Source organism: Oryzias latipes, chromosome 3 (assembly GCF_053564925.1).
Source record: "Oryzias latipes strain Hd-rR chromosome 3, Olatipes_Hd-rR_3.1".
In the NCBI taxonomy this organism is placed as follows: Eukaryota; Metazoa; Chordata; class Actinopteri; order Beloniformes; family Adrianichthyidae; genus Oryzias; species Oryzias latipes.
Window position 1 is genome coordinate 13,804,879 of NC_136239.1, and position 12,212 is coordinate 13,817,090.

At 38.8% G+C, this 12,212-nt stretch overlaps 1 protein-coding gene across 1 annotated transcript in view; it reads right to left on the reverse strand.

The window, feature by feature from the left end:
- tspan4a (tetraspanin 4a) overlaps nt 1-12,212 on the reverse strand; it is a 287,620-nt gene extending 275,408 nt beyond the window's left edge. Inside the window, exon 1 of the mRNA XM_011487843.4 lies at nt 12,097-12,212. The gene's annotated coding sequence lies outside the window, so the exon portion shown is untranslated. The remainder of the gene's footprint in view (nt 1-12,096) is intronic.

The following is a 12,212-nucleotide window of genomic DNA, read 5'->3' on the forward strand; positions in this document are numbered from 1 at the left end:
ATTTTTCTGATGATGGAGAAACTGTAAAATGAAAATGAAGATTAAAGTTGCATTTATGAGTATCTTTTATTTCAAAGCCCTGTGAATCAGGAGCAGACGAAAAAAATGCAGCTAAAAAAGTTGTAGCTGTGATGTAAAAGATACGAAAAGATTTTTGCACACTGATGCATCTACTTGTAGACGACTACCTGTAGATCCATGAACGTCTTTGTTGTCCTCGCCAGGCATGTCAAACTGTATAGTTGGATAGCTCCAATATTGCTTGCCATTTTTGTTGCACTGCTAATGTCAGGTTGGGCTGTAAGCTAACAGGAGAGAGTGTAAATAAACAGATGATGGGAAATGAGAGTAGGCTTACTTCACACCAACAGAACCGCCCACATTTTGTTCAAAAACTGCAAAATCAAAACTAAAACACCACTGGGACCATCTTACAATAGATTAAAGTATGATTGGAATTGTTTTACATGTATCAAGAATTCATGGCAACTCTGAAATTAGCAATTAAGATTTTATTGGAAGACAAATTTGTTCATTTTTGTGGTATAACTTATTTATTGGTAGGTGGGTTGGCCAATGGGGGAACCAAACAAAGCTTCAAATGTAACTTTATAGAGACCTTTATTGAGTGGGGCGGGGAAAACGTAATTTTTGCTGTGTAGAGTCCAAATGGATCCATATTTATTATCCATCATTGTATTTTTAAGTTTGTGAAACCAACACATGCATTCTCATTTATTTTAGCAGTTAAAACACTGTCCCTTAAAAAAAAGGGGACAGATGAAATGTATGTCAAGTCTTTTTGTTGCTGTGTCTGAATCATGGAGAATAATCTAAAAAGTATCTAGCAGACAGGAAGTCTTCAGTGTGAAGGCAGAGAGAATCCACTTTATTTCAAATAAAAAAACAGCTGTAAGCTTGCATGTTACCTCCAGGGAGAGCTCACAGGCCCTGCAGATTACAAAGTACTTGAGCACACTATGCTTTTAATAGTCCCACAACAGTGAGGACTTAAAGTTGAACAAAAGGAAGAGCAAAAGCTCACGGCAAAGGCTTTGCACTCCAACTATGAGCATGTGTGACCAGCCCTTCATGGAACAAAAATTGAGAGATGAATTTTTAAAAAGATGCCCAAGATTTTGAATGCTGTATTTTCTAAAAACACCAGATTATAAGGCCAATGACTGGCCTATTGTTGAACTTGTGTCAAATTGAAGGCGCACTGAACTATAAAGCGCATTAAACAAGACAACAAGTCAAGGAAAAGTCTGTCAGTCAGTCATACTTTGTTAACTGTGTTCACAGTATAAGTCCAGAATGTTTGTAACACGCTGCATGTTAGCCACATGCGTATTCACAATACCTGTAACTCCCAACCTTGTTTATAACATATAAAAAAAAAACACAAACCGTCCGACACTGCTACACAATAGCCATGTTAGTGTATACACAATAACACTCAACCCTGTTTGCAACTCTTAAAAACACAGACTGACCTGTTGCTTCAACATCTGTAAGCACAGGGCTGTACGGTAGGTAGCGCCTTTGTTTTACAGCAAGAAGGCCTCCGTTCCAATCACGGCTGCGTCTTTTCTGTGTGGAGTATGTATGTTTTCCTCGTGCATGTGTGGGTTTTCTCCGGACACTCCGGCCTCCCCCCACAGTCCAAAAACATACTTCTTAGGTACCTGATTACTCTAAAGTATACTGGGTGAGTATGGGTGTGGGAGTGATTGTGTTGCCCTGTGGGGAAACCTGTATTAGGCAAACTGTCTTTTTTTAATCAAAGCTTTTAGGTGCACCCTTTAGTGCAGAAAATGCGGTAGGCAGTGTTCCCTCATTTAACCCAGGGGATTTTTACCATAAACAACTCACTATAGGTGAAATCTGCAAAGTAGGATTACAGATGTTTAAGACTAAACCTCCCTACTGGCTTCACTTTTCTCAGATAGTCATGAGCATTTTCACACTTTTCTTTTTTTAAACTCTCAAAGTTCAGAAAAAGCCAAATAAAATAGAATGAAAACAAAGATCTGCTCGCGATTCAAAATTTCTGTGACTGGCCAGCTAAACAATTTTCTGCACAGGCGACATCCAATCAGGACGGAGAGCACAGTGCGCTGTAGAAAGAGAGAGAAAAAAGGCAAAAACTGCAATGAAAAAAATCTGCCATACTCCAGACGCTGTAATCATAAATCCAGGAAAGATCAAGCTAAAACTATAGGATTTTAATTTCAAAGAACACGTGAAAAGAAAATGCATTTTAAGATTAAACAACTGTTTCACGCAAAATGTCAACTAGAAAAAATGCTTTTATCCATAAAAAAAAAAACATCCAAACGCATTTAAATAAAAAAAAAACAGTTTAGAATAACTGATGTTTTATTTAAATATCTTGTCCTGATCAAGATAGACATAAAAAAAATGTTTTTGTCATAAAGGATTCTACTTTAAAGTTAAATCTAGCTGTGTACTTGGAACAGCTCTACACTTTGCATTCAGTGTGGCGCAGTTCAGTCCATTATGCGAGGTAGACACTTTCTTCTACTGCTAAAAGACAGATGCTTTCCACTTTTATGTCTTGAAAATTGATTTTCTCTGAGGCTACAGCATGATCCATGTCTGGGAATCAGGCCTGTACATAGTTAGCTCACGTCTATTCAAACCAGCCACACGTGCAAATGAGAATCGTCTTTCATTCACTCATTCAGCTTGCTGAAAAACATGAATATTAAGGCTTCTGCTATACAGAAAAACGCTTGTGGAAATGATGCGCAAAAAGATGTCTTTATACTTAAAGAATTTTCTAAAAATATGTTTCACCACGTTGTACCATATAAAAGGAGCACTTTTACAGACTTCCATAAATACCCTCTGCTGTGTTTATCATCTACACAGACAACTGAGTAGTCTAAACAAAAAAATACACAATATGCGACTATAGGTTTGTGGCTATATAAAGTAAATTATAGCTGACAGAGTGAAATAAAGGGTGCGAGGAGGTGGGGCAGCATAAAGAAATCCAGTATGAGGAGAAAAAAAACCACATCGCCTTGTATTTTTTGTGTTAAACTGGGCGTGAGGCTTAAAGTCAGCGCGCTGAGAAAGTGTGTAGTTATGGGTTGTGGTTTTCGCTCCAACATCTCCAAAGAGTTCCCAACAGGGAGGAACACACAAAGGAGGCCCTTCAGAATATGAGAGCGCACGCTGCTTCCCCGTTGCCTTAGAAGACGTGCTGGAAAATAAACAACTTTTTGACATCAAGAGGGGGCTTTCAAGTTCAAATGTTTGTCTGGCAGTCAACAACACTCATCGCTAAGAATGTCTTTAAAATAATTTTCATCTGCGCCAAGAGAGCACAGCCGCTCTAGGATTTTTATCAGAGCACAATTAGATATCAGACGATCAAGGCCAGATCCTTCGGAAGTTTGACAAATACAACTTTAGACAAACATCAATGCAGTACATTTTACTCCACGTCATTTTAGTGAGAATGAAGTCAACATGCTAAAGCAGCATTTGGAGAAACAAGGTTTTTGTTTTTCCTCTACCGATTTTCTTCAAAAAAACTAGCAAAGTAAGGACTCTTCATACATTTTTATTTAAATGCATTTCATAAACTAATCTTGAGCATATGTCCAAACTTCCATAGAAATAAAAAAGCTTTTTGTGTATTCAGACGTGTCTTTATGATGATGTAATTATGAGGGCGGGGCAAAGCAACGACAGAATGAATAATGGAAGTCTTGTGCTTTGCAATTCTTGTCGGAATAGTTCACTTATTCAAACTTTTTATTTCAATGATCAATTTTGAACGTCTGTATCAACGTCAGGTAAATCACTTTTTACTTGCTGCTTTCATACGGTGGAGGCATGCTGCTGGGGGTTTACTGAGGAGACAACGGCTAAGAAGGTACGCTGATAAGTGTTTATGACAGATAGATTGTCAGGTAAACAGTGTACGTTAAAACTTCTTTGAATGAGTCTGCATTCATCCAATCTAATTTCAATAAGTGGCTGTGTCTCATCGTTTTCCATGTTGTCTGCAGGTTATGGTTGCTGCCCTTCTACTCTGTTTACACCCTGTAAGGCTCGGCTTCGGTGGCTGTTTAGGTCCAGTTGTTTTGAGCCTTTTCAGACTGAGGAAACTAAAAGCGAACCGAAGTTCAGTCCGATGGGAAACGAACCAAGACCAGCTTGAAAGTCGTGTCCGAGAGCGGTTCCCAGTCCCGAACCAGGGTCCACCTGGGTGTATTCAGACTGAAAATGGATTCAGGATTATTGGGAGTAAACAAACTCTAGGTTAACTTTATGCGAATCAAATGAGTCCAGTCTGAATACACCACAGGTAAAAATAAACCAGGTTTTGCAGTTCCTCAAATGACCACAAGAGGCTAGTTTGAATGCCTTTTTATTTAATTTGTGCTATCTTAGATGACCCCACCCTTACTTTGACGTGTTCTCCCTACCATGACAAAGGTGGATAAAGGCGGAAAGATTTCATGTATGGACACCAGTGAAGATCACAAATCTAGTGGGTCTAGATGACCCAACTGCCAACGTTAAAATACCTAGAATAGCACAAGGGTTACTGTTTTCTTCAACAATAGGCTCTGATTCTTGATTGGCTGTAGATCTTGTCAACCATTCTCCTCTGTGCTGTGTCTCCTGTACAGAATGAACTCGTTTTTTTTTAATGGATCAATCCAGCCGTAGAGTTTTAAGTCAGGTAAGACCTAAACGTGAGGGGGCCAGTGTGCACGCAAGGGGGCGGGGAGCGGCGTGGAAAAGAGAGACTTTGGCACACCCCATACAGTAACTGCATAATTAGTCTGAGCTCTTCCAAATCCATTTTTCTCATACAACACGATTTCAATTTACAAACACTGAGAAACGAAGTTGTAATCATAAATTCTGTTATATAGGTCCTCTGTTATGAGAAAAGAACAGGTTAAAAACCCACTTTCGTTGGAGTTGGTCTTTCAGTCAAGATAACTGCATTGTAAAACCTTTTAAGAAAAGTTTTTTTATAGGAAAAAACTGAAACATTGCAGGACATTTTAACAAGTCGTCTTTAATCAACTGCAAGATTCCTGCAGGGATGTTTTTCAGTTAACAATTCAACGTTTAAATATCATGTGCATCACTGCCTTTTGAAAAACTTCCAAAGAAAGACGTCTTTGTGGAGCAGCACAAACACTTCCTAATTGCAGTCAAGCCTGGAGACGTGGTGGGAGTTCTGGCTCGCTTTGCAGCTGCAGGAAGAAAGCTAGCCTTTCCTTTAGCGGATCATGAACACAAATGACACACCAAGCAGCAAGATTTGATCCTGCAACAGGACCATAATCTCTGAAACAAAATATCTGCTGATATTAATAATACAACAGTTATTCAGTTCAATTTCAGACTTCCATTGGACTGAAATGCTGACTAAGACTAACCATAAAAAAGCTCTGCACAGAGGAAAGTATTCAAAGTGATAAAATAAATGACGACCCAAAAATTCTTCCACAATGATGTGACAAATTAAATAACTTCTTACAAAAAAGGGATAACTGCAATATTCTTCTTCTTATAGTTTTTTTTACTAGCTAATAAATCAAAGGTTGTAAAAACTGTTTCATATACTGCTGCGTTTTTATAACATTTTTTCAATGTCAGCACTTTGTGCATTATATGCTGTCAGTTTCTTATTTCAATACCTGCCATGAACCAAATAAATAATATTATGGCTTGATATATAGATTTACATTTTTTGTTGTTGACTTTGTATGAAATATTTAAGATAAAGCCAGGAGTGTCCACTGTTTTTGTCCTGCCCGAACTGAATCGTGATGTGAGAATATGAGGCAGAAGAATTACAGACATGAAGTTAAAAAAAAGGATAATCTCAGGAAAATGGGCGAGCAAACAAATCAAAAACACGCATCTGTGAATTTCGAGCCGCCTTGTTACCAAAAATCTGCCTTTATTTAAACCGGTGTCAGGGCAAAGCTGAACCACCCCTACAAAAGCCCACAAGTCCAGCACTGCACTATACTTAGAACAAACAATCCCAGCTGAGACTATTTAGAAAATCCGTAAACACCTTTACACCCAGACATATTTCACCGCTTCAGGACAGCATATGCACAACAAAGCACCAGGGAAAACCTGGAGGGAGAGAACTGGGACTAAAAACTGCAGCTTTGTGCTTTGGTTAGTATTTGAGGGCCAGCAGACAACTGTCCCAAGCCATCAGTTCATCATCAGCTCAGCCGTGCTGGAGCTGATAAAATGTAGGAGGACAAAGGGGAAAGAAGCTGCCTCTTTCTCTTCGCTGTGTGCACATCATGCAATGTGTCGAGGCAGTCTGTCACCATGAGCTGCAGAGATGACATGAGCTCTCCTCATTAACTTATAAATAGGACAAGACTGTGGATTTTTTCTCAGAGAAAGTAGTCTTCCATGTTTGGTTTTTTTTTTAATTAATCGTCTGTGTTTATTTCTCCTTTGAAGTTTGTGTACTTTTTCCGCCTTTAGTTTTGTTTACCTGCTTGTCACATTCACAGCCACAAAGGGCAGCTCAGACAGTAAGGGACCCAAGTTATTTTAACAGACTTGACTTTTACATGGAATGCAAGGGCAGTTCAGAACACTTTTGTTACGTTCACACCGCCCTCAGCAAGAGCATTCAAGTGACTACTTCCAATGAAAAGTCTATGCAAATGCACGTAAACGTGTGTTTCTGGCTCCCGTGTTCAAAACTCTCATGTTCCTGTGTCGCAAGCAAGTTTATGCTGCTGTTTTCAGGCTGTTCATAGAAAATGCATAGCCAGTAAATACAGTTAAACCAGGTTGAACGTTGACCATTCAGGGACTTGGATTTAGTAGTGATGTATAGATGGTGTTTTTTTATATATTTATGGAAGTGCCACCTATATGAAAGTTGATCACGGCGGAGAAATTGATAAGTATGGTTTGTGTCCAGCTGGAATTTTATGGCACCAAGTCAGTGTATGAAATATATATATGATTGTGTGGATTAAAAATAATGATTATGCACAGTGATAATGCACATCTGAAAAAGAAGTTCCGATCACAAAGCGTAAATGTTCTGGCTTCTTTTAACCCTTGTACTATCTTAGATGACCCCACCCTTACATTGATGTGTTCTCCCTACCATGACAAAGGTGGATGAAGGTGGAAAGATTTCATGTAATCCATGGACACCAGTGAAGATCACAAATCATTGAAGAAAAAAGGTTCAGGGCGCTGTCTGGTGGGTCTAGATGACCCAACTCCCAATGTTAACGTGCCTAGGATAGCACAAGGGTTATAACAAACTTTTGCTTCATCTTCTGGGCAAAAAAAAGCCGTAAGAGGTGAACTTTCTCTCTGAACTGATGCTTTTTATAACCCATCGTGACGATCAGCACATATATCGCTTTCCTTTGCCGCTGCAGTCGAGGTCAGTGCCGGCTCAGCACGTTGTCACGGTAACATTACAACCGCACCACATAATAAATAGTCGGCTTTTTGTGAAAAAAGAGAACTAAACCAAAATAATAACAAGAATTAAGTACTAAAAACTGATTGGAAATTCATTTATTTTTTAAGACCATGGCATAAGCAGGATTATGGATAATTAACAAGTGCGTTCATTTCAGATCAGTATTTTAGGAAATACCCAATCACTCGGGATGGCTTGCAGTCACTGCTGCATGACTTTCTATTGACATTTTAATAAAAAATGGCCAAGGTGTCATATTTATGCAGTCATCAGGAGAATTTCTTATATTTAAATCCAATAAAAAATAAAAAGGTTATATTTTAATCATGTTAAAAAAAACTTGATGAAAATAATTTCAGTAACAGAACTTCATAGGTCCCGAAATCCACTTAATATTACAATGTCCCAGTAAGTCCAGGATTTTTTTTCTTCAAAGAGATCCTTTCATCCAACTAGGTCAGTTTTAGATGGCAACAAAAATAGCATCTTGTTCACAATTATTTGATTCCAGAGTTGAGCTTAGAAAAATGAAAGAAAAAAAAAGTTTCACATCTCGTGCAGTTTCACTAAGCTGATTTTTTAACCCTTGTGCTATCCTATGACCCCCTCCTAACATTGACGTGTTATTCCTACCATGACAAAGGTGGATTAAGGTGACGAGGATTTCATGTAATCCATGGACACCAGTGAAGATCACAAATCATTGAAGAAAAAGGGTTCAGCGCACTGTCTAGTGGGTCTAGATGACCCAACTTCCAATGTTAAAGTGCCTAGGATAGCACAAGGGTTACAACACCCTCTGTCTGCATCAAAGTTAACATTTCCCATTAATGTTAACTAATAGAAAGTTTTGAGTTTTTTTACGGAAAAAACCCAGAGAATAACATGTTCGCTATTGTGTTTTGTAGAAGCAAAAAAAAAAAGAAAAAGGTTTTCTAAATCCCTCTGTAAAGTTTTGTAAGGTTAAATATTTGTGATGCAAAAATAAAAATACTGAACTGTGTGACCTAAAAGTTCTGAAATCAAAATTCCTTTATTGTGTCAATTTTTTTATTTGATGAGCAGAAGAGATTTAATGAATGAAAAGAAATTCTCTATAAAGGCTGCATGGTGGTTAGGGTTCTTGTCTCACAGTGAAAGAGCCCTGGTTCAAATCCCAGTTAGGACCTTTCTGTGTGGGATTTGCATGTTTCCCTGTGCACGCGTAGGTTTTCTCCAGGCACTCCAGCTTCCTCCCACAGTCCAAAAACATGCTTGGTATGTTGATTGATGACAATAAATTGGTCTAGGTGTGAGTATGTGAATGTGTGCGATTATGTGGGCAAGAGTTGTATCCTGCCTTTGCCCAACTGCAGCTGGGTTGGCTCCAGCAACCCTGTGTTTCACTGGGTTCTGAAAATGGATGGAAATGCTTTTCATTGACCCCATTCATTCATTTCTTTAAAAAAATAAAGAATGTGGTTGGGGTTCTTCCTCCTCCTCCTCCTCCTCCAGTCTAATACTCACCTGGGCCCCTCTGTATGCATTGGCTCATGGTGTCTCCCCTTCAACACCAGTTTGTAGTGGGGGGGGGGGGGGGGGGTTTCTCCAGCTCAGGTCAGCCTGTGTCCACATTTGTGTCAAGATTGATCATATATCTTTCCATGATCATTCTTCTGCCTAAACCCATGTTGCCGGTGAAGTTTTTATCCACAATTCCCCTTAAGATTTTATTTCTAGATTTTACTTTGAGTCTCCTCTAAACCTCCTCAGACAATACAAATCAGAGGGATTTCCCACCTCTGTGACTGTTTACGTCATGTATAAGGTGAAGTAAGCGAGACAATGAATCAGATATTAGTTTGTCAGTCAGTCAGACTTTATTACCAGCATTCACAGTAATTCTAAAACATGTTTTTAACACGCATGTTAGCCATGTTAGAAGCATGGGCTGCGATAGCATATTCACAATAACTGCAACTCTCAACCTTGTTTGCAACACGTAAAAAAAACAGACTGATACCGGCACCGCTAAAACAAACGTTACTATGACTACACTAACTCCCAACCTTGTGAGTAATTGGTGAAAACACACAGTCTGACATCGCTACACGTCAGCTGTGTTTGTGTATTCACAATGACACCTCACTTTGTTTGAAACTTGTAAAAAAAATCAACTGAGATTATGGCAAAGCGCTGTGTACCTAACATCAATAAATCCAACCAGAATGAAGTTGTATTTAAGGCACTTTGGATTATGAGGCACACTGTTTTTCAAAATTAATTAAGGCTTTTAAGTGTGCCTTATAGTGCTGAAAATATGGTACTTACCTTATAGATTTCCACTTATCTACCAGTTTCCCATCCTAATCATTTGTGTTTAATCACCTAGAAGGAACTGATTCATCAACCATAGACCATTTACACTGACTCTCACAATCCAATCTCCTATTTTGCAGTCTCTATTTTCTGAAAGGTCAACAACTAATCCATCATGTTGTTATAAATGTTCGAATTCTTACTTTCCAAAACTTGAATTTTTGTAGATTTACTCTGTGTATGAAATAAATAATCGGAAACAGCCATAGTTTTTACAAATAGATGTTCGCCATTAAGGGAACCACTGTGATGTGCCTTACAGAGCAAGAAAAAGACGATTTTATCAGTTTTATTATAAAAACAACCAACTATCTATCTCATTCTTTATTGTCCATCCATTTTACAATCCTGTACAGGGTGACGGGGTTGCTGGAGCCAATCCCACCTACTTCAGCACAAAGGTAGTGCTCATCCTGGATAGTTCACTAGGCCACCGCAGGGCCACTCGGACTAACATTGGGTTTTTGTCGTATGCCACTCAGGGTTATCAGAACTATCTGCATGCAGGTAACGTGTTACACTCTCAACAGGCTTTTCAAATTATAAGGGTAATCTCAAGCAGCAGAACAAAGAAACACGTGTTTGCACATGAGGAGCAGATTAATTTCACACAGAAATGAACCAGACATGATTCTAACAAAGAACCTTTGAACACAACTGATCTGCACACCAACGATCCCACACCCCAAAAAAGGAAAAGTCATTTGAAGATCACACACAATGTGTTGTAAAATCGTTTTATATGACATGGGTTAAATTAAAAAAAAAAAGTGACATACTGCATGTGAATTTCTATTTTGATTTACAATAAAATGATTATAGCTGCAGGTATTTTTGGTTGAACATCAGCCAGAAAAGAAAAGGCTAAAAGACAAAAATGCATTAGTGTTTGGACTGCAAACTGAATCTTGAGAGAAAGCTGAAAATATGGAAAAAACAATTAGCAGAAGCATAAAGCGTAAAATTAAAACAAATGTTTTGGGATGCCCAAGTCAAAATCCTAACATAAATCCTACGGTAATCTAATTTAGTTTGATGACTGAAGTTCTGTGTAAGAACTCTTGCCAGAAGTCCTCGTTTGGAGCAGCTTCATGGCTTCAAAACTGAGTGCACATATGATAGTCTTATCAGTGTTGCCTCACTACTTTAATGTCTTATACTGTTTAGAACACCTGAGTTCAAAAGTCCTTCTTTGCAAAGTTTTCTAACTTGATTTTTTTCCACCTTAACATGCTGGTGGCCTTAAAGGCAGGACCCTGTCATTCTGCAGCAGGCCTTCCACTGCTGCGTATTCTGAGCTGCATCTCAGCTCACAGCTTTCATCTTCTCACCACAGCAGTTCCACGCAGAATGGGAGGTTTTCTTACTCACAATGTTGGTTCTTGAACAAAAGTCGTACGGTTGCATTGCACCACACTGCCTTAGTTTTGCATCAGAACATATGAAAATATATTTTCTAAAACAATATAACTAATCAAATTCTCCATGTTGAGGTCTACGCATCACAGAATGTTACGTCTAGTGTCAGAGAGGTTTGGTTTGATATTAATGGACACGTGAGAATTTTGTCCAAAAAATAAATACTCACAGAGTTTGCAATCCAAATTATTTCTGGTTCTTTTATGAAAAACGTTTTTTAACAGCCTTTCATAAATGTGGAACTATTCAGTTATGTGCCAAGTGCAATGCGAAGCAGCGTCTTGCAATTCTGCCCAGACATAAGGTCACATTGTATAGCACAGAATTCCACTTGCTCTTTGACGGACAGGCATGTCTTTGAAAAACCAGCGAGTTCCTGTAATCCCTCAGGAGAAACCGGGAAGGGAAACTCATGGGAGGGGATAGCTTCAGGAATGGTTGGTATTTTGAAGTTGTGTTCTTCCCCGTGTATCTATTTATGTCAGTGTCAACATGGTCCACAAAAACACGCTTCAGCCAATCAGAGAACTACAGTCTCACTCATCCACTCATTCCCACTATCAAAACAATCAGAATACACGCTGAGCCGCTGCAGAGACTTAGTCAATCTAAAGAGCCAAGACGTGTGAATGAAGAGTGTAGGAGAGCAGCATTCACTCACAAAGTCACTCATAAATGGAACGATGACGCTCACAAACCAAGAAGGGAGCACTGTTTGTTTTAGATTTCCAAAGCAAAGTCAATGACATCTGTGGCAAAAGGTCAAACCCGTAAAGTTAAAGAAGAAATGGAAGAACAGATACCGGACAGATTTAAAAATGACTTACCTCTTACTTCTGTGACTCTGGCTGTCCGTCTCTCTTCTCAGTGTATGACAAAACTTCTTAAGTTGCTCTTTTCATCAGACTCCCTCCCTCAAAGCTCTCTCCCACATGGATACACA